This window comes from Lissotriton helveticus, chromosome 1_2 (genome assembly GCF_964261635.1).
Source record: "Lissotriton helveticus chromosome 1_2, aLisHel1.1, whole genome shotgun sequence".
Taxonomy (NCBI): domain Eukaryota; kingdom Metazoa; phylum Chordata; class Amphibia; order Caudata; family Salamandridae; genus Lissotriton; species Lissotriton helveticus.
This window is the reverse complement of record NC_136058.1, coordinates 122,287,790-122,310,002: the sequence shown is the minus strand read 5'-3', so window position 1 is coordinate 122,310,002 and position 22,213 is coordinate 122,287,790. Positions and strand designations below refer to the sequence as shown.

General features: G+C 42.0%; 1 long non-coding RNA gene across 1 annotated transcript in view; it reads left to right on the top strand.

Moving 5' to 3' along the window:
- The window catches only part of LOC144798857 (uncharacterized), a 286,173-nt gene that overhangs the window by 200,115 nt on the left and 63,845 nt on the right, over positions 1-22,213 (top strand). The gene's annotated exons all lie outside the window — the stretch shown is intronic.

Below are 22,213 nucleotides of genomic sequence, written 5' to 3'. Positions count from 1 at the left end.
ATATATATGGGTATAAGTGAGAGTGTGTGATTGTGAGAGTGGCTGTATGGATAAGTGTGTGCTTGTATCAATGATTGTATAAGAGCGTAAGAATGTACTAGTATTTGTATGAGTAAGTGAGCTGGTGTACGTATAACTGTATAGGTGAGTAAATGGTAGTGTGATTAATTATTTGCATGACTGACTAGGTGTGGGAGTACATCTGTGGATGAGTGGTGGTGTGTGAGTGCCTATATAGGTGTATGAGTGCATATTATAGTCCTGTACTGAGTGACCATAAGTATGAGTGACTGTACGGTGAGTGAGTGGATGTGTGTGTAAACCTAAGAATCAGTGAGTGTGTATGTAGTTATTGCTGTTGGTTTTGAGAATGGCAGTCTGTAATTTAGAGTGGGTTTATCAAAGGTTATATTAGGGTGTGAGAAGATGCATCAAATGATCACATGGATGATGTCATCAGTGATGTCATTTGAGATGTCATCAGTGATGTCATCAGTAATGTCACTGACCATGTCATCAGTGATGTAATATGTGATGTCATCAGCAGTGCATTGCGGGCGCGAGTTATAGTTAGCTGAACTAACTATAACAGGGAATTTCACTGGTTTTGTACGAGTGAAATGTCCAACTAACTATAACGCCCATGAAACCTATGGTTTTTTCAGTGAATTTCTAAGGTTTTTTAAATGCTAATTTCTAACTATAACGTGTCTGAAACCTATGGTTTTTTCAGTGAATTGGAAAAAAAATTTAAATGCTAATTCCTAACTATAACGTGCCTGAAACCTATGTTTTTTCAGTGAATTTCAAAGGTTTTTTAAATGCTAGTTTCTAACTATGCCTACAGAGTTAGGACATGTGAAGAAAGAAGAAAAAACACACAGAAAGAAGCGAAAGAAATGCAGAAAGAAGGAACAGAACTCCACAAAGACGAAGAAAGTGCAGGAAGAATCAAGACATGTGCAGAAAGAACCAACAGAGGAGCAGGAAGAGGCCTGGGTTCCAAACTCATCCTGGGCCCACAACTATTTCAGAAGGGTGCTGGTGGTAACTGACTCTGACTAACCAGGCCTAGAGCCAGTGCTATGCTAAAAGACACTTAGAATACAGTGAAAATACCTACCTACACTAGGGAACACTATGCATTGGGGTACCTTGTGATTAGCATGACCTCCTCTGTGGACCCTAGTACATAATAGGGCAGGGGGATTAAAACTACCTCTTAAAACGTGCAACAGGACGCGTTTGCACAGTGGTGAAGGGAGGGGGGCTCAAGGTGACATGTGTGCAAACACGCCCCGTGGCTGTTTTAAGTTGGGAGATTAAGTCCCCCTGAATCCTGAGGGTCACTGGGGTCCAACTAGCCCACCAGGTACTTCCAGTAAACGCCACAGATCTGCGTTGCAGAGAGGTGTAAAAAGGGGCCAACTAGCTCACCAGGTACCTCCAGTAAGAGGCACAGAGCTGCGTTGCAGAGTGGTGTAAAAAGGGGCACGGCCTCTGAACACCTCTCTGCAACACAGCTCCTTGGCGCATATTGGAGGTACCTCGTGGGCTAGTAGCCGACCAGAGACCTCAGTATTCAAGGGGAATTAATTCCCCAACTTACAACGCGCCAGGGGGCGCCTTTGCACAGTAGTGAAGGGATGGGGTTTTCAGAACTAAATCAACTAGGGTCAATAGATTTTTACACGAGCGGAACGAGGAATAGGGAGGAGCTACTTCGACTTCAGCATCTGACCTCAGTTCTGCAATTGAGAGTGAAACAGAGGCAGAAAACACAAGGGGCAGGCCAGTCTTGGGAGCAATAAAACCGTCTCTTGGAGAAGGACTGGACTACCTGAGAAGAAGCCGCAGGGAAACAGTCAGGCCACGGGCTGCCTAACCGTCAAACTCTCATATTGCCCCGCAACAAATTTTGATTATACCAATACTCGTGCGGACTTCTATAAGTTTGTCAGAAAATTGAAACTCCACAAGTTTCATAAATGGAAGACTAGATCACAAGGGATGTCGCAGGCAACAAATGAACAGAGTCAACTGACAACTGAGACTGGAGGAAGCAGTCTAACAGTGGCAGATCTCAACACATTAAAAGATTTACATAATTTGGGTGATTAAGGCGCGATGAACGATAGTTCTAACATAGATCAAGGAGAACACCTGGAACTTGAAACACTTGAAACACAAAATCGTCTATCTCCCAGATATGAAACATGTGCAAAACCTTCCACTAACTTCCACTAACTTCAAGGAAAAGTCCAAATGTATACCTATCATGCCCCGTGACTCCATAGATCTTTTCAATGAGCATGTGGTGGCAGAAATTAAACAACTATATGTGGAGACCAACAAAACCAAACGCAAAATTAACAATCAAGAACGGAAATATTAACAACTGCTGAAAAAAATCAACAACGACAAGCAGGTTGTAGTAAGAAAAGCGGACAAAGGGGGAAATGTAGTGTTATAGCCATTAAAAGACTACATGGAGGAAGCAGCAAAACAACTGAACGATGTGGACTGCTACCGTAAAAGCTCTATGCAGAAGTTTAAACAAGCTCAGGATAATTCCTTTGGAAAACTATTGGCATGGAAAAGTCTGGGTCTTTTGAACCTACAGGAGTATAAATACCTCAACAAGGAAAACCCAACAATCCCCTTTTATATTTCGTTCCTAAGGTGCACAAATCAACAACAAAAACCACCAGGCAGACCTATTATTTCAGCCTGTGATATACCACTAGAAAACATGTCCGTTTACATTGACTCTATCTTACAAACTCATGTAAAGTATCTCAAGTCCTATGTGCAAGATACCAGTGACTTCATCAGAAAAAAATGCGAATATCAGATGGCAGGATGGCTTTTGTCTTATAGCCCTAGAGGTTACAGCCCTGTACACCTGTATAAGAAATAGTGATGGAGTCAAAGCTGTGGATCATTTTCTGGCCAACAGACCAATGAGATACGCCAAACATAACCAGATGTTGATAGTCTTATTGACATTCTGTTTAGAGAATAACTTGTTTTTATATAAAAATCAAGTGTACCAACAAATTCAAGGTGTGGCAATGGGGGCCAGCTTCTCCCCTAGCTATGCCTGTCTCTTCATGGGATGGAGGGAGGAGCTGGTCCTCATGAAACGACATGCCCACATTTTCTCTGATAACATAATTGCTTGGTTGCGATTCATTGATGATCTCTTTGTTGTCTGGAATGGGTCAGTACAAAGTGCACAAGATGTTATTGCAGATATCAACGTAAACAACCTGAACTTAAAGTTTACCTACAACATCAGTTATGAAACTATAACATTTTTAGACACAGAGGTATACATTTCCCACAATGGATTGGCAACCTCCCTCTACAGAAAACTGCTGGAAACTCGATATTGCATGCAATAAGTGCACACCCGTCCCACCTTATACACAGCATCCACTACGGGGAGATGCTGAGAATAAGGACAATATGTAGTAAGGATCATGACACCAGTCAAACAGTGTGAATGTAAAAACAGATTCCTCCAGAGAGGGTACAACACTCAAACCATTGAGTCAGCAATATCTAAATCCAAGAGTAGGGCCAGGCAGGATTTGCTCCAATACAAACCTAAGCCCAAGGACGCAAATGGTACAACCTCAATTGAACCTACCCGGCTGATACTAGGGTATTCCAGACAGGAAGGACAGATAAGGGCGATTATACGCATTTCGACAATATCGTTTGTCTTGATCACACATCGACGTGTGATCAAGACAAACGATATTGTCGAAACGCGTAGCGTGTTAACTGGGCATTAAACTTTATTTGCTGCAGTATTCCTGAGTGCGTCTTCTGCTTTTTAAGCAAACTGTTCGTTGGAAATTCACTTTTCGGTCGGCGTGGTCCGCCGAACTGAAGACGCCACCTGACGAGGGAGAAAAGACCCCTAAGGACCCCGTTTTTGTTTTTGAATATATATATATATATATATATATATATATATATATATATATATATATATATATATATATATATATATATATGTATATAATTCACCAAAGTGCCCGAGGCATTTAAGAGGCACACAACAGTTCTCCGCCCATCCAGGCTGCCAGTTTGGTTTAAACATGCCTTTCCGCTTCTCTGCATTCACTCTGCCCGACGCGTTTCAGGGAAAACCACCCCCTTCCTCATGGGCTGCTGTAAAGAACACTCGTTGTGCTTCATTAACAATGCTTGACCTTTTATTTTAAACAAGCCTCCAATTGGGCGTGTGCTCAGTGCACCGCTCGCAATGATTAATGGGACTTGTGGTGACAATTTTTGGCACGATTATGTAAGAACACTCGACCTCATTTGAAGGTAAAGAAATGTTTGCATCATTAATGGACCACAAGTCCCATTAATCATTGCGAGCGGTGCACTGAGCACATGCCCAATTGGAGGCTTGTTTAAAATAAAAGGTCAAGCATTGTTAATGAAGCACAACGAGTGTTCTTTACAGCAGCCCATGAGGAAGGGGGTGGTTTTCCCTGAAACGCGTCGGGCAGAGTGAATGCAGAGAAGCGGAAAGGCATGTTTAAACCAAACTGGCAGCCTGGATGGGCGGAGAACTGTCGTGTGCCTCTTAAATGCCTCGGGCACTTTGGTGAATTATTTGTTGCACGGCAGCTCGGCCGTGTAGAGTGCACCATCGTGGGCTGACACTGGACTGAACTTGGCAGCACCACGAGGCTCAGAGATCTAAAACTGTTTGGGACTCCTTGAGCACAGAACTCCATATTTACAAGGAACATGCCGGACTGCAACTCAGCCTACTGAAGGCTATGGACAATTTTTGGCACGATTATGTAAGAACACTCGACCTCACTTGAAGGTAAAGAAATGTTTGCATCATTAATGGACCACAAGTCCCATTAATCATTGCGAGCGGTGCACTGAGCACACGCCCAATTGGAGGCTTGTTTAAAATAAAAGGTCAAGCATTGTTAATGAAGCACAACGAGTGTTCTTTACAGCAGCCCATGAGGAAGGGGGTGGTTTTCCCTGAAACGCGTCGGGCAGAGTGAACGCAGAGAAGCGGAAAGGCATGTTTAAACCAAACTGGCAGCCTGGATGGGCGGAGAACTGTCGTGTGCCTCTTAAATGCCTCGGGCACTTTGGTGAATTATTTGTTGCACGGCAGCTCGGCCGTGGAGAGTGCACCATCGTGGGCTGACACTGGACTGAACTTGGCAGCACCACGAGGCTCAGAGATCTAAAACTGTTTGGGACTCCTTGAGCACAGAACTCCATATTTACAAGGAACATGCCGGACTGCAACTCAGCCTACTGAAGGCTATGGACAATTTTTGGCGCGATTATGTAAGAACACTCGACCTCACTTGAAGGTAAAGAAATGTTTGCATCATTAATGGACCACAAGTCCCATTAATCATTGCGAGCGGTGCACTGAGCACACGCCCAATTGGAGGCTTGTTTAAAATAAAAGGTCAAGCATTGTTAATGAAGCACAACGAGTGTTCTTTACAGCAGCCCATGAGGAAGGGGGTGGTTTTCCCTGAAACGCGTCGGGCAGAGTGAATGCAGAGAAGCGGAAAGGCATGTTTAAACCAAACTGGCAGCCTGGATGGGCGGAGAACTGTCGTGTGCCTCTTAAATGCCTCGGGCACTTTGGTGAATTATTTGTTGCACGGCAGCTCGGCCGTGGAGAGTGCACCATCGTGGGCTGACACTGGACTGAACTTGGCAGCACCACGAGGCTCAGAGATCTAAAACTGTTTGGGACTCCTTGAGCACAGAACTCCATATTTACAAGGAACATGCCGGACTGCAACTCAGCCTACTGAAGTCTATGGACAATTTTTGGCACGATTATGTAAGAACACTCGACCTCACTTGAAGGTAAAGAAATGTTTGCATCATTAATGGACCACAAGTCCCATTAATCATTGCGAGCGGTGCACTGAGCACACGCCCAATTGGAGGCTTGTTTAAAATAAAAGGTCAAGCGTTGTTAATGAAGCACAACGAGTGTTCTTTACAGCAGCCCACTAGGAAGGGGGTGGTTTTCCCTGAAACGCGTCGGGCAGAGTGAATGCAGAGAAGCGGAAAGGCATGTTTAAACCAAACTGGCAGCCTGGATGGGCGGAGAACTGTCGTGTGCCTCTTAAATGCCTCGGGCACTTTGGTGAATTATATATATATATATATATATATATATATATATATATATATATATTAATTTGTATTAAAATATGATATATTTTCAAAATTAACATTATGTTAATTTTGTATATTTCACATGAAAGTCTTATATATATATATATATATTCACTGAAAAAACCATAGGTTTCACACTAGTTATAGTTAGGAATTAGCATTTAAAAAACCTATGAAATTCACTGAAAAAACCATTGGTTTCACACCAGTTATAGTTAGGAATTAGCATTTAAAAAACCTATTAAATTTACTGAAAAAACCATAGGTTTGACACCAGTTATAGTTAGCTGGAAATTTTACTGACATAAAACCATTGAAATTCCCACGTTATAGTTAGTTGGACTCACTATAACTCGCGCGCCCGCAATGCCCTGCTGATGTCAAACCTATGGTTTTTTCAGTGAATTTAATAGGTTTTTTAAATGCTAATTCGTAACTATAACTGGTGTGAAACCTATGGTTTTTTCAGTGAATTTCAAAGGTTTTTTAAATGCTAATTCCTAACTATAACTAGTGTGAAACCTATGGTTTTTTCAGTGAATTTCATAGGTTTTGTAAATGCTAATTCCTAACTATATATAGGGCCTCAAACCTATGTTTTATTCAGTGAATTTCAAAGGTTTTTTAATAGCAAATCTCTATAGCTATGAAATATAATATTTTTAATAATGAATTTTATATTGTATATTTATGTAATACTATTTTTTTATGTATATTTTTCCCTTTTTAAAAAAAAATTTTTTTTTGCCCTGGTGCGCTCCCGGTGCGTGTACCGGTGAGCGCGCCAGTAAGCGCAGTTGCGGCGCGCCCCGGTGCGCGTAACAGTGAGCGTCCCGTTAGCGCTTTTGACGCGAACAAAAACATCATCGTGACGTATCGCGTAGCCGCGTGATGCGTCTTATGACGCACGGCGTAAGCACACCCGGAACCGCCCGAGCGCATACGATCGCCCACCGTAAGCGCCCCTGGGCGCGCCCTGGCACGCTTACGCTATGCGCCCCCGGGCGCGTAGCGTAAGCGCGTCGGGTCATGTGACCTGAAAATAACACTTTTCATTGGTTCAGAACAGTTTTGTTTTCCAAATGATGAAAGCCCCCACCTTTTTTCCTCATTCTCACTTAGTTCTTTGAGTGAGGAAGACCTGTTTCTATTCATTGAGAAATGGCCACAGTAGCAGCAGCAGCAGGAGCATCTGCACCACCACCACCACCACCACAAGGACCACCACAACACCACATTGGTGGTGAAGAAGAAGAGGAGGAGGAGGAGGAGGAGGAGGGGGGCGGTTCCTGCCTGAAGATAATATCCCCTATAAACCGAAGGAGCACTTTGTGTGGGAGTTTTTTAAAATCCCAAAGGACCAAAAGAAAGTCAATGCGCCAAAAGTGACATGTCTGATCTGTGGCACTCTACTTTCCAGGGGGAACCCTGCAAAAATAAATATTCATTTGGGAACCATACAATGCTTCGCCACATGCAACGCAGGCACTCTAACAACTATGCTGCGGCAGAGGTCAGAGAAATGATCAGAAACCCTCCCCAATCTTCTCCGAGCACCTCCAAAAGCAACCATCGGGTCCAGGGACAAGGGAGATGGTCCCAAACATCCAACGCCAGTTTGGAGATTACAAAATAGTTTGTATATTTTGTGGGACTACAATTTCCTATGGTGAGCAAAGCATCAAACTCATCAACCGTGCTGGAGACAACCACAACTGCAGAAAGAAACCTTAATTTTTTTCTGATTTTTTTTGCTCCAGTTGAGCCATTTACAATTCCCTGTTTTTTGTTTGTCCCCATAAAAACTACAAAAAAATATAAAATTGTTCATAAAAGCCAAAAAAAGTAAAAAATGTTCAAAAAAACAATAAAAAAAATATAAAACAACAAAAAGAATTAAAAAAACAGTTCTTTTTAGAACTACCTCCAATTTATAAAAAAATGCTAAATTTTTTTAAAACTCTGTCATTCTTTTTTCTCCATAGTACGCTCCCCGGTACGCTCCCCGGTGCGCGTACCGGGCGCTCCCCCCGCGTAAATTGAAAAAAAATATTCTTTTTTTTGTCCCACTGGGCCCTTTTATGGCCCCCACATCAAACCTAGGGGGTCAGGGGGGGTCTACCCTGCCCCCTTTTGGTCATTTCCCCCTTTGTTTTTGCCACCTCTTGTGTCTCGATCCTACCGAGACACAAATGGCGGCCGCTCCGGACTGTTTGGAACGTTGACAGACACCCGAGAGCCAATCAGCTTTCCGCTCGCGAACTCGCGTAGCGCGCTGGTACGCATCCCGGTGCGCGTACCGGGGCACGCTTATAGATAGATATATTTTTTTAACCTAAATTACTCAAAATCCACTGGAGCACATATCTTGAGACATAGCAAAGGCACATTGGGCTACCAGTCCCTACATTTTTGCCAAGTTTGGTGGAAACCCATTCAGCCGTTCGGGCTAAAAGTGAGTCCAACCGCCCTATGGAAATTAACATGGGGAAAACACGTTTTGGGACCCCCCTTTTTATCTCGGCCCCCGCTTGACGAATCCCCCCCAAACTCAGGGAAGGAGGGGAGCGGAGCTGGCCATTTTCTTGGAGAAATCCAGGCAATTCCGTCCATCAACGCCAAAGTTATTCCCAATAGAATGTTGCGGATTTCCTATGGAAACTAGGTCCTAACTATAACTACCTACTGGCGACTGCCAGTAGGTAATATATATATATATATATATATATAAATTCACTGAAAAAACCATAGGTTATAGACCATATATAGTTAGGAATTAGCATTTACAAAACCTTATTTTACTCACACAAAACCATTGAAATTCCATATATAGTTAGTTGCACTAACTATATATCGCGCACCCGCAATCCACTGCTGATGATGTCACATATTACATCATTCATGACATGGTCAGTGACATCACTGATGACATCACTGATTACATCATCTAGTGTCTGTGTGTTTTTGTAAAGTTTAAATACGTTTTACATATTGAAGAATGACTGGATGGATGGAAGACTGAGTGTGTGTGTGGCTGGCTGGGAGGTGTGTGACTCTGTGCATATCAATGTGTACTTGTATCAGTGATTGTATAAGAGAGTAAGTATGTGTTAGTATATGTGTGAAAAAGTATGGTGTTCTGTGTTTAACTGTATAGATGAGGAAATCGAAGTGTGATTGATTCTTCATAGGACTGACTAGGTGTATGAGTGCATATGATAGTGTTGTAATAATGAGTGACTGTATGTATGAGTGATTGTATGGGTGAATGAGTGAATGTGTGTGTAGACGTAGGAATCAGTGAGTGCGTATGTAGTAACTGGTATTGGTGTGTCATGATGTCATCAGTGATGTCATTTGAGATGTCATCAGTGATGTCATTTGAGGTGTCATCAGTGATGTCATCAGTGATGTCACTGAAGTATGGTGTTCTGTGTTTAACTGTATAGATGAGGAAATGGAAGTGTGATTGATTCTTTACAGGACTGACTAGGTGTGTGAGTAACTCCATGGATGAGTGGCAGTGTGTGAGTGTCTGCATAGGTGTATGAGTGCATATGATAGTGTTGTAATAATGAGTGACTGTATGTATGAGTGATTGTATGGGTGAATGAGTGAGTGGAGCGGATTAAATTTAAGGCACTATGTATGGCTCACCGCATTGCCCACGAAAAAGGCCCCAAATACTTGCAAAGACTCCTTATCATCCACCGCCCTTCTTGTAATCTTAGATCCGCTGGAGCGATGCTATTCAAAATCCCCCGTATCTATAAGTCCAGAATGGGAGGTAGCTCATTCCGCTTCTTGGCAAGCAAGCACTGGAATGGCCTCCCCCTGAACCTTCGGATGGAACCCTCCGAAACAAGATTTAGACAGAATCTAAAAACTCATCTTTTTCCAAAGTAAGTGTATTCAGACATGTTGAGAACTTACTGCATCTTGGGTGTTAGCTTCAGTTGGGAGCAGCAGTCTTTCAGCGCGGGGACACACCGTCTCTGGTGTAACCAGGCGCTTAAGCAATGGCCTTATTATTAATGTGTGTGTAGACATAGGAATCAGTGAGTGCGTATGTAGTAACTGGTATTGGTGTGTCATGATGTCATCAGTGATGTCATTTGAGATGTCATCAGTGATGTCATCAGTGATGTCATTTGAGATGTCATCAGTGATGTCATCAGTGATGTCACTGACCATGTCATGAATGATGTAATATGTGACATCATCAGCAGTGGATTGCGGGTGCGCGATATATAGTTAGTGCAACTAACTATATATGGAATTTCAATGGTTTTGTGTGAGTAAAATAAGGTTTTGTAAATGCTAATTCCGAACTATATATGGTCTATAACCTATGGTTTTTTCAGTGAATTTTCAAGGTTTTGTAAATGCTAATTCCTAACTATATATGGTCTATAACCTATGGTTTTTTCAGTGAATTTCATTGGTTTTTTAACAGCTAATATCTGTAGCTGTAAAATGTATTTTTCTTTAAATCCAAAAATATATTTTATATGTTTATGAATAATTTTTTTTTTAAATATTTTTTTTTCTTCGTTCCCGCTTCGCGAATCGGGAAGCTTCCCGTTAGCTGACCTTGATGCCGCGAAATAGACCGCGAGCCGGTAAACGTTTCTTTACCGCAACTGCCGCGTTAGAAAACAACATCGTGACGCCTCCCGTCCGCATGACGTTTCGCGTTGTCGCGTGATACGTCATATGACGTGCTACGTTAGCGAACTGGTACGCGAAGCGAGTCGCAAAGCGCAGGTTTCTGGAAGCAAACCGGGAGGCCCTGCAAAGCGCTTAACGTAAACACAGCAGGTCATGTGACTTGGTAATAACACTTTTCATTGGTTCATTTCACTTTTGGTTTCCTAATGATGTAAGACTAGGTCATATAATCTAAAATGAACACTTTTCATTGGTTGAGAACTCTTGTTTTTCCCAAATGATGAAAATCCCTCCTTCTTTCCTCACTCTGACTTTCATCATTGTGAGAGAAAGACCCTTTGTGATCACTGAGCAATGGCTTCTTTAGTAGCTTCAGCTGGTGCTTCCCCACCACCTCCACCACATCCAAGGAAGAGTGGACCACCTGCTCAAGTTATAATTCAACAAGAAGAGGAAGAAGAGGAACAGGACGACGAGCACGAAGAGAGGCAGTTTTTGCCTGAGCAGCCCAGGACGTCTCACCGGAAAGAAAACTTCATTTGGCAATTTTTTAAAATTCCCAAAGGTCAGAAAAAAGTAAATGCAAGATACGTAACTTGCCTTATATGTCAAGATAGACTGTCCAGAGGAACCGAGAAAAAATACAGTTTCGGAAACTACACAATGCATCGCCATATGACTAGGTGGCATCCTAACAACTACAGTGCTGCACAGTTTCGGAACGACCTAGATAATCTCCCTATTATGGCCAGAAGATCTGTTGTACCGAAAGTAACGGGACCAGAGGGCAGGGAGATGGTGCCAAATATACAAATGAAATTTGGTGAAGTAAAACACATCTGCGTATTTTGCGATGGATTCATTTGCTACGGAGAAAGAAGCATCACTCTGATCAACAGAGCTATTGACTATCATATGCAAGTTTGTACGAAACGCCCAAAATAATAAATACTTTTTTTTTGTTTTGTTGCTCCTGTTGAGCCCTTTACAATGAATCGTTTTCATTGCCCCCTCCAAGAAAAACCCCAAAAAATATAAAACTGTTCAGAAAAATTCAAAAAAAGTAAAACAATGTTCCGAAAAATAATAAAAAAAATATAAAACAACAAAAACAATTAAAAAAAAAGTTCTTTTCAGAACTACCTCCCCGTTATTAAAAAATTGGTACAATATTTGGAACTGTGCCAACCTCTATTTCTCTTAGTTCGCTTCCCAGTTCGCGAACCGGTACGCGAACCGGAAGCGAACCAAAAACAGTAAGTATAAGGGAAGGAAACAGACACTTATGTTAAAAGAAAGACAGGTATAGGGGAGTAAACTAGAGATACTATTACCCGTAATCCACTGCTGATGATGTCACATATTACATCATTCATGACATGCTCAGTGACATCATCAGCAGAGGATTGCGGGTTTTTTGGCAACGTGCCTTATCCACGGTTTAATACCGCTGCCTTTTGCTTTATATAAGTTTTCAAATTGTATGAAATATATACCAATAGGTCGTTATGAACCTTTAGGTAGTGCTTTTCTTCATGAGGTCTGGTCGCTTCCATACACATACAGATGTTTCAAAGATGATCAAGAAGTTTATCTGAATGGAGAGGAATGCACTGAGACGCCAGATCATTCACTAATGTGTAGGCACATACAGTTACACGGTTCATGCAACAAACACCGACCAAATATGGCTTGCGTGTTGCAAGGCACGCCAGTTCCTGCTATCATCCCCACGTTCAAGTTGTTGGAAAATGGTAGTTATTTGATGCTCAATAATGAAGATTGTTCTGGGTTAATTAAAAGTATTCCTTTTATCGTAACAGTAAGTGAACGGGTTATTTGCTGCAGAAATGTTCTATTTCCTCCCACACATGAACATAGGGAGTTTTCAATCTCGCCACAAATACCAACCTTGGGAGCAGATTTCAACGGCATGGCAAGAATAAGAGCTCTTTTGTCTCAGAGAGAGGTGGCCTTGAGTTCGGCCCGTGAAACTTTCGTGCTTCACATAGCGAACACCCGTACAGAGGTGCAGACCCTTTTCAATTCAGATTTGCCTTTCCATTTCAGCAAGATGGTTCGGACTATCTCTAACGCATCCTCCACAAAGGCCCTGGGGCACTTTTTTAAAGTTGTTACCAGTGGTCTCGTGACTTCATTTGAGAAAATCTTTGGAGTCATCCCTGCTTTCTTTCATTGTATTTTTTCCACTCTGCTTCGTGGATTGCCATTTTTACTTGCATTACCAGCGGACGCTCTTGTGCTTTTTTACATTTTTAAATATGGATGTCCCTCCTATGCAACCTCCCGCCCTGCAGCTGCTGACACTGTTCCGCAATCGCATGCTAGAATATTATGGCACAATGCCGTTGGCGATATTAAGCACGGCATATGGATTATCTTTTCGATTCTCCTACTTCACCTGTGTCCAGCCTGTATTTCACTGCCTGACCTGTGATTTCGATTGGGCCATTGATTTGTGTCTCTGCGGACCGGTTTCTCCTGACGTCGACTTTAATCAGCTGATGACTCCTATCATTACTCACGAGTTGGTTTGTCCTGGCGAAAGGATTATGGCTGTGGGATTGATGCATGGACTAATTGGTCCCTGGAATTTACTGGCGGCAACACAGTCTTTCTTGGAACAGAGCTTTCTTGAAAACCCACCGAGCTGTCCTCTGATGGTGATAGAGGATCCGGTGCTGGGAGAGCACGTATGTTCTTTTCCGCTTTTAAATTGGATGGCTGAACTGTTTTCGGATGAAGACGGTGACTTCCTATTGGAGGCTGTTGCAGCTTATTTTGCATACACAGTTATGTCATAGACCTTTTTCATGTTTGATATGCTGAGTACTAGCATTTCATTGACAATTCATTGACTTATTTGTCACGTTTTTATTATTTACCTTGCCTATTGGCTTAAGACTCGATAAAGTACTTGGCTGTTTTATTTTTCTTTAGCATTAAATTTTCCTAGTTTTTAATGCTTTACCTTGCGGACCGTCCACATATAAACTTGCAATCTGCTCTCATGAGATGGCACTTCTATTATCTTATTCAGTTCGTTTCCGGATCATGGGGAGGTGTCATCTAGGTCCTGGATATCTTTACACCGTGTTAAGTTAGCATGGGCTCATTACCGGTTTAAACGCCATTTTTCCTTTTTTGCAACTTCTGCACACGACACTTAGTTGTTGCTTTAGCTTTCAACCTAGTAGTTCATCGTGGTTTACATGAGAATAATATGTTATTGCTCTACTATCTGCTTTGCTTGTTAAACTATATCTGTACAGCGAGTGCTAAAGTTTCAAGAACAATTTATGAAAAGAGAAATGCTGGCCCTGCGGTTTTTGATGGCTATTTTATTTTAAGCAACAAACCAAATCTTTGTTATGATTTGTATGGTCAAATTTATTTAAACCATTTACTTTTTATATAAATCTCATTAATTTAAAGCATTAGTTGCATGAGAAAAACACTACGTGCATACAATTTGTACAAAAAACATTTAGCTCAAAAACATTTGACAAAGAATATTTGACAAAAAAACATGTGACAAAGTGACATCCAATCATTTAGTGTACATAAATATACGAATACGGTAATACGAGAAGCATCAATCGTTATGTGATATTTAGCAAAAACTTAATTAAAAGAATAAAGCTATTTGCAGTTAGGAAAAGGAAACAAAATGAATTGTAACAAATACAAATTTTTCAATTGTCTGATAAATAAGCTTAAATCCTTTCTGCTATTGCCAATTCCTTTCTGCTATTGCCGACGCGTTTCGAACTCGCTCTGGCATTTGGCAAGTTCTCATCAGGGCTTTCTCGTTTTAGTCTTCTGAAAATTATGTACAAAGAAAATGAGTAAGTTAACGTATTCCCCATTTTCATCCCCTATGTGCATTGCCCTCTACCATAACTTTATCGAAAATGTGTACCTTTATTTTCAAGTTGGCAGCGGGTTTTCAGTTTTCAAGAGATCTTATTCAGTCATTGTTGATTCTTTTCTAAAAAATTACAACAATCCCAATTACAATATTGTAATGGTCAGGACAGCCTGCGCCTAGGAGGCCAAAGGACAATCTTGGAAATTACCTTAGAGTCAGTAGTCTGCACTTCTGTTTAGTATGTATTCAAATCAGCCGTGCATAGGACAAAAATCAGCTCCCACCCGCCAGCCGGCGGTGGACACGTCTTGTTGCACCTACAAGAAGGGTTTGGAGTGACTCGACTATTCAAATAAGTTCACAAAAAGCGGTTAGAACGGGTAGCAAAACCAAGTGCCTACCTTATTGTTGGCGCTTGGCTTGTTTCAGTGCAACTCCCCTGTTTTTCTAACTTCTAGCCGGTTTCAGTTCGATTTTCGTATTCTGTAGTGACAAACACGGTCAAAGTGAGCCCGCTGCTGTGTCATGCGAGGTATCACTAAGCATTACCTATCTTGGTGCTTACCTAAGTGTTGTGGATCTTGAAGATTGACACGCTCCCAAGTGAACTCCAAACCAATTCGAGGAGTCACTCGGCTGACTAGGTCGCCATCTTAAAAAGAGGACATGTGATCGTCAATGCGTGTCACATGACCGCCCGGGCTTTGTGGGAGTTGTAGTCCCACTTTGCATTCTGATGTTTTCCTAAGTGAATGCCTGCTTCAAGGATTGCACGTGAGCACTGTGTCTTATATCAAACGGTTTACAGTCGTGAAATTTCAGACATCGAGTTTAGTCCAGTTTGTAAACTGTTGAAGCGCAGTATTACATACGCTTCTTTCCTCAGTAAGACATCGTCCACATCTTTGATACATTGGGCTTGAGTCACTGTGTACAGAACCGTCCACGTGAAGTCTGTTTCAGTGTGTCCACTGTCAACAAAATGTTGTACCATTGGGGCGGTTAACACTTTTGTTTTTATTCGTGACCTGTGCTGTGTTATGCGGGTGTTGACCTGCTGGTTGGTCTTTCCTATATACAATTTTCCGCATCCGCAGACAATTGCATACACGACATTCCGTGTTTTGCAGTTTGAAAACCCTTGGTTCTTCCACCTGACATTTTTGTGTGTGAATTAACTCCCCTCGATTGTTGTGTCGCAAGAGACACAGTTGCCACATCTGTGGTGTCCCTCAATCGGCTTGAATCCCCACATTGACAATAAGTCATGTTTAGGTTTTTCAATGGTGACATCCGCACGCACCAATTGCTGTCCAATGCTGCGGTTTTTTTTAAAAGCAAAAATCGGTCTGGGAAAGGGGCATTCTAGGCCCTCCAGCAGATGCCAATTTTTAAGTATGGTCTGTCTGATTTTATGGGTGTGTGGACCAAATGTTGTTACACAAACCAATTTTTCCATTTCAGGTTTCACTTTACTTTGTAGTAGACATTCCCTCGGGGTATAACGTGCTCTTTTGAAGGCATGTTTCAGCAGCTTCCTAGGATAGCCTCTGCTTTTCATTTCCTCACAAAATCTTCCTCCGTGTAAGTCATAGTCTGTTACCTCAGAGCAGTTCCTCCTGATACGAAGTAGCTGCCCGTAGGGTAAATTTGTTTTTAGATTGCGTGGGTGCGCACTCCTATGATGGAGAATAGTGTTTTTGTCCGTCTTTTTTCTAAAAAGAGATGACTTTAAGAGACCGTCAATGCAGCTAACTTCCACATCTAGGAATGTCATTTTCGTATTGCTGTGTTCCATAGAGAATTTAATATCACCATGTTTGTTGTTTAACCATTGATGAAATTCCATCAATTCGGAGTGGCTCCCCTGCCACAGGAGCCACACGTCATCAATGTATCTTAGCCATTGTTTTATACATTTCTTGTAGGGGTTGTTATTTGCCACAAATTTCTCTTCATACTGTGCCATAAACAATATGGCCATCTCCGGCGCATAGGGACATCCCATGGCTGTCCCCTTGATTTGAAAAAAGAACTCGCCATTAAAGCAAAAGTAGTTCTTTTTAAGGGTTAGTTCAGCCAACTGCAGAATAAATCTAGTGGGCACTCGGTGAGGCCGGTCTCTTGTGTCAAGGTACATCTCCATCACCTCCAACGCCTCCCCTTGCGGGATTTGCGTATAGAGGGACGTGACGTCCATAGTGACCATTATTTCCTCAAGTGGGTTGAATTCTAGGCCCTCTATTTTATTCAGGAAATCGGTCGTATCTTTCAGGTATGATGTCACATTACAGATAAAGGGCTTTAGGAAAAAATCCACATATTTGGACAGTGGCTCTAGACAAGAGTCACATCCCGAGACGATAGGACGTCCGGGGGGGTCATTCAGATTTTTGTGGATCTTGGGCAGGAAGTACAGCATTGGGGTACGTGGGAATTTTTTAACCAAAAATTCACCTTCCTTTCTGCCCACAAACCCTTCTTCAACACCACTTGCAATCAATTGCGTTATTGTCCCTAGTATGTCTTTAGTTGGATCTGCATTGACTTTTCTGTACCATATCTGGTTATTAACCTGTGATTCACCTTCCAAAAGGTATTTATCCCTTGGCCACAACACAGTGGCCCCGCCTTTATCTGCAGCTTTCACTACAATAGATGAATCATCTCTAAGATTTTGTAATGCTTGGCGTTGGCCTCTACTAATATTCGGTTTAACAAACATTTTGCTCTTTTCAAGTTTATTAATAGAGGACAAGACCACTTGTTCAAATGCCAAGATCTGTTTGGGAATATTATAGCTGGGAATAAAGGTGGATTTATTCCGCAATCCTGTTGTCTCAATCTCTAGAGGAGGCGGCTGGTTAGCAAAAAAGGCTTTTAATCGCACCTTACGACAGAAGGCAATAGCTTCCATCTTGGTTTTTGTAAAGTCAGGTTGGTGATTGGGGACAAACTTTAAACCCAAATTAAGGACAAACTCTTCGTCTCTAGTCAAGATTTTATTTGACAAGTTGACAATAGAGGAAGACATCTCTATGTTTTGTAGACGTTCCTCCGGGTACGCATTTCCCATGGTATTTTGTTTCGTGGTTTTCCTTGTTGGCCCTTCTCTAAAAAAGAGACCTGTTTTTTGTTAGTATTCCCTCTTGCCTCAGTGCCCGAAGAATCAGATGAAGACGATGTCTCAGAAAATGTTTTGAATCGATTGCGGGACCGTCCTTGATAGTTATACAGTGCTCCGCGTGAATCGACCTGCGAATAAAAATCCTCCTTAAGAAAAGGGTAGGCTTTCTCTAATGTAAATGACTTAGAGTCTTTCTCGTATTGAGCGGTCTTGTTGTTGATTGTGTTATCTCTAAATGTAAGGATTTCTTTTTCAATTTTTTCCAAGAGTGCCTTGGCATCAGGCACCAACTGGCTGTCCTGAATGCTTTTAGTTAGTTCTTCAATCTCTTCCAGTTCTTTTTTACAGAGACGTTGTGCCGTCTCAATTGTGTGGACCATAAGGTCCCTGCTGCACTTGGTATTTATACAGCTAAAACCCTTTTTGTAATCCGCATCCTCTGTAAAAATAACGGGAATATTTTTCACTTGAAGCCCCCAGGGGATGGTGCCTCCCCTGAGATGTTTCAGCAAAAAGTGCCCGTGAAGCTCTGTTCTTATATGCTTCTTGCTCAATCTAATAAGTTTATCTGACTCGTTTTGATGTTGTGCAGAGGTGCTCAGGGCAATGTTGGAAAAAGGGGACGAATCAATTAAAGACTGAATGTGACTTTCAGAAAACGATAACGTGTCTTTCTCAGACATGCCTTTCGAGGGATCACAGATCCCTCGGTGTTCTTAATCTCACACGAATCCAGAGCTTGTATTATTCTAGTGCCCTGCGGACTCTCGCGGGTGTACTACCCGCCCTAAAGTTTACAAAAAATGAGGAGTTAGGTCCCGGGACACAGGGTCAGCTGGACCATAGAATAATTTATGAAAAGAGAAATGCTGGCCCTGCGGTTTTTGATGGCTATTTTATTTTAAGCAACAAACCAAATCTTTGTTATGATTTGTATGGTCAAATTTATTTAAACCATTTACTTTTTATATAAATCTCATTAATTTAAAGCATTAGTTGCATGAGAAAAACACTACGTGCATACAATTTGTACAAAAAACATTTAGCTCAAAAACATTTGACAAATAATATTTGACAAAAAAAATGTGACAAAGTGACATCCAATCATTTAGTGTACATAAATATACGAATACGGTAATACGAGAAGCATCAATCGTTATGTGATATTTAGCAAAAACTTAATTAAAAGAATAAAGCTATTTGCAGTTAGGAAAAGGAAACAAAATGAATTGTAACAAATACAAATTTTTCAATTGTCTGATAAATAAGCTTAAATCCTTTCTGCTATTGCCAATTCCTTTCTGCTATTGCCGACGCGTTTCGAACTCGCTCTGGCATTTGGCAAGTTCTCATCAGGGCTTTCTCGTTTTAGTCTTCTGAAAATTATGTACAAAGAAAATGAGTAAGTTAACGTATTCCCCATTTTCATCCCCTATGTGCATTGCCCTCTACCATAACTTTATCGAAAATGTGTACCTTTATTTTCAAGTTGGCAGCGGGTTTTCAGTTTTCAAGAGATCTTATTCAGTCATTGTTGATTCTTTTCTAAAAAATTACAACAATCCCAATTACAATATTGTAATGGTCAGGACAGCCTGCGCCTAGGAGGCCAAAGGACAATCTTGGAAATTACCTTAGAGTCAGTAGTCTGCACTTCTGTTTAGTATGTATTCAAATCAGCCGTGCATAGGACAAAAATCAGCTCCCACCCGCCAGCCGGCGGTGGACACGTCTTGTTGCACCTACAAGAAGGGTTTGGAGTGACTCGACTATTCAAATAAGTTCACAAAAAGCGGTTAGAACGGGTAGCAAAACCAAGTGCCTACCTTATTGTTGGCGCTTGGCTTGTTTCAGTGCAACTCCCCTGTTTTTCTAACTTCTAGCCGGTTTCAGTTCGATTTTCGTATTCTGTAGTGACAAACACGGTCAAAGTGAGCCCGCTGCTGTGTCATGCGAGGTATCACTAAGCATTACCTATCTTGGTGCTTATCTAAGTGTTGTGGATCTTGAAGATTGACACGCTCCCAAGTGAACTCCAAACCAATTCGAGGAGTCACTCGGCTGACTAGGTCGCCATCTTAAAAAGAGGACATGTGATCGTCAATGCGTGTCACATGACCGCCCGGGCTTTGTGGGAGTTGTAGTCCCACTTTCAAGAACAACACGATACAGAATTGTTATGAGGTCTGATCTCCACGACTTCATACTCATAACATAAGTGCAACTTCTGCCAATTCTGGGCATGAGGCGGGTTTTATATTGCTTTGCTGAACACACATACACAACACTTGATGCGGTTCACATGAAGAGAGAGCTGGTGTATGCTGATGTGATTCCTTCAAATCTAAGACACTAAAGTATGGGCACGCCCTAAACCAACACAAAGAGACCTTCTTAGCAAATAATATAATATGTGTATTACGGAGGGTGAGATATAAGCAGCCGCGGGCCGTGGAGGGAGTTACGGTGAGGCAGGGAGGCGGGGAGGGGGAGAAGCAGGGTGGAGCCCTCTCCACCCTGCCCATCCCCCTCCCCGCCTCCCTGCCCCACCGTAACTCCCTCCACAGCCCGCGGCTGCTTATAAGTGTTGCTAACTCTTATTCATTTACAGCATGTTAACATACTGTCACCATTCGCTTTTTATGTACTAGTAACTATGCTGGTAATTTTGCTACTGATAATATGTGTACTTGTATTATCTAAGATACTACGCCTGAGAAGACGGCATTAGTAAATAAACATTTCAAATACACATGTGTTCTTCTTAATTCCATGTTCTGGTTTCTAAGAAATATATAACGACCGACTGTTCATGAGTTCCACGTATCCTGAGGTACTATAAGTTCATATTCTGGATTGTCTAAACATTGAGAGTTTGTTATATCCAATGTGACACTGTACCTAGCTTGCTAAGGGGTTTTTGATTACTAAGGTGAGTTTTGGGACACCCTAATTCGCCGAGGTTCCAATCCTCTGTCCACAGTTCTGTGTGAGAACAGAAACCCTGCGACAGGGGCACCCCCGACCCTTGCTGCAGCTTCATCACACTTGCGATACAACTCCAGCAATGCGCCACCTTTACGGCACAGATACATCACGCATCTGTGCTGTTTTTGCCCCATGATGCGCCGCATTGTAAATGCAGCACACCATAGGTGACGGAACAGCGGCACAGAATGACTAACACATCCCTGGTGATGCGCCAGTCATCATAAATCTATCCCTATGCTTCTTATCTTGTTAGAGATGAACCGCCATATGTATCATCAAAGTTTTTTGCATTTCCTAAATAGCGAACTTTAAGGAATAAATAGCGATTCTTTACCATTCCTAGTTTGCGATGAGCTATTTGCTAATTACAAATTACCCATTCATTTCCTTCATTTCCATAGGGCGGTTGGACTCACTTTTAGCTCGAACGGCTGAATGGATTTCCACGAAATTTGGCAAAATTGTAGGGACTGGTAGCCCGATGTGCCTTTGCTATGTCTCAAGATATATGCTCCAGTGGTTTTTACGAAAATTAACTTTGAAAAATATATATTGGGCTACATTGGCCTATATATATGTTGGAGCCCAAATGTAGCCCAATGTAGCCCAATGAAGCCCAATGAAGCCCAATGTAGCCCAATGTAGCCCAAAGATGGCCGCCAGAGACGAAAAAAAACAAATGTAGCCCAAATATCAGCCAGATGTCGCCCTACTATAGCCCAGTGACAGAATGACCAATCAGCGTCGCAAACCTCCGTTACGCGAAGCGGAGCGCTGTTACAGATATATATCTTTTTTTTAACGTTAATTTCTCAAAATCCACTGGAGCACATATATTGAGACCTAGCAAAGGCACATCGGGCTACCAGTCCCTAATATTTTACCAAGTTTCGTGCAAATCCATTCAGCCGTTCGATTATTATTATTATTTTTTTCTTTTTGCCCCGCGGGGCCCTTTTAAAACCTCCACATCAAACCTAGGGGGTCAGCGAGGATCTACTATTCCCCCTTATGGTCATTTGCCCCTTCGCTTTCGCCTCCTCTTGTCTCTCGATCCTACCGAGAGACAAGATGGCGGCCGCTACGGACTGTTTGGAATGTTGACAGACGCCGGAGAACCAATCAGCTTCGCTTCACAAAGCTCCGTTGCGCGAAAAGTACGCGTCCTGGAGCGCTGCCCGGTCCGCTGTTACAGATATATATCTTTTTTTAAACGTTAATTTCTCAAAATCCACTGTAGCACATATATTGAGACCTACAAAAGGCACATCGGGCTACCAGTCCCTACAATTTTGCCAAGTTTCATGCAAATCCATTCAGCCGTT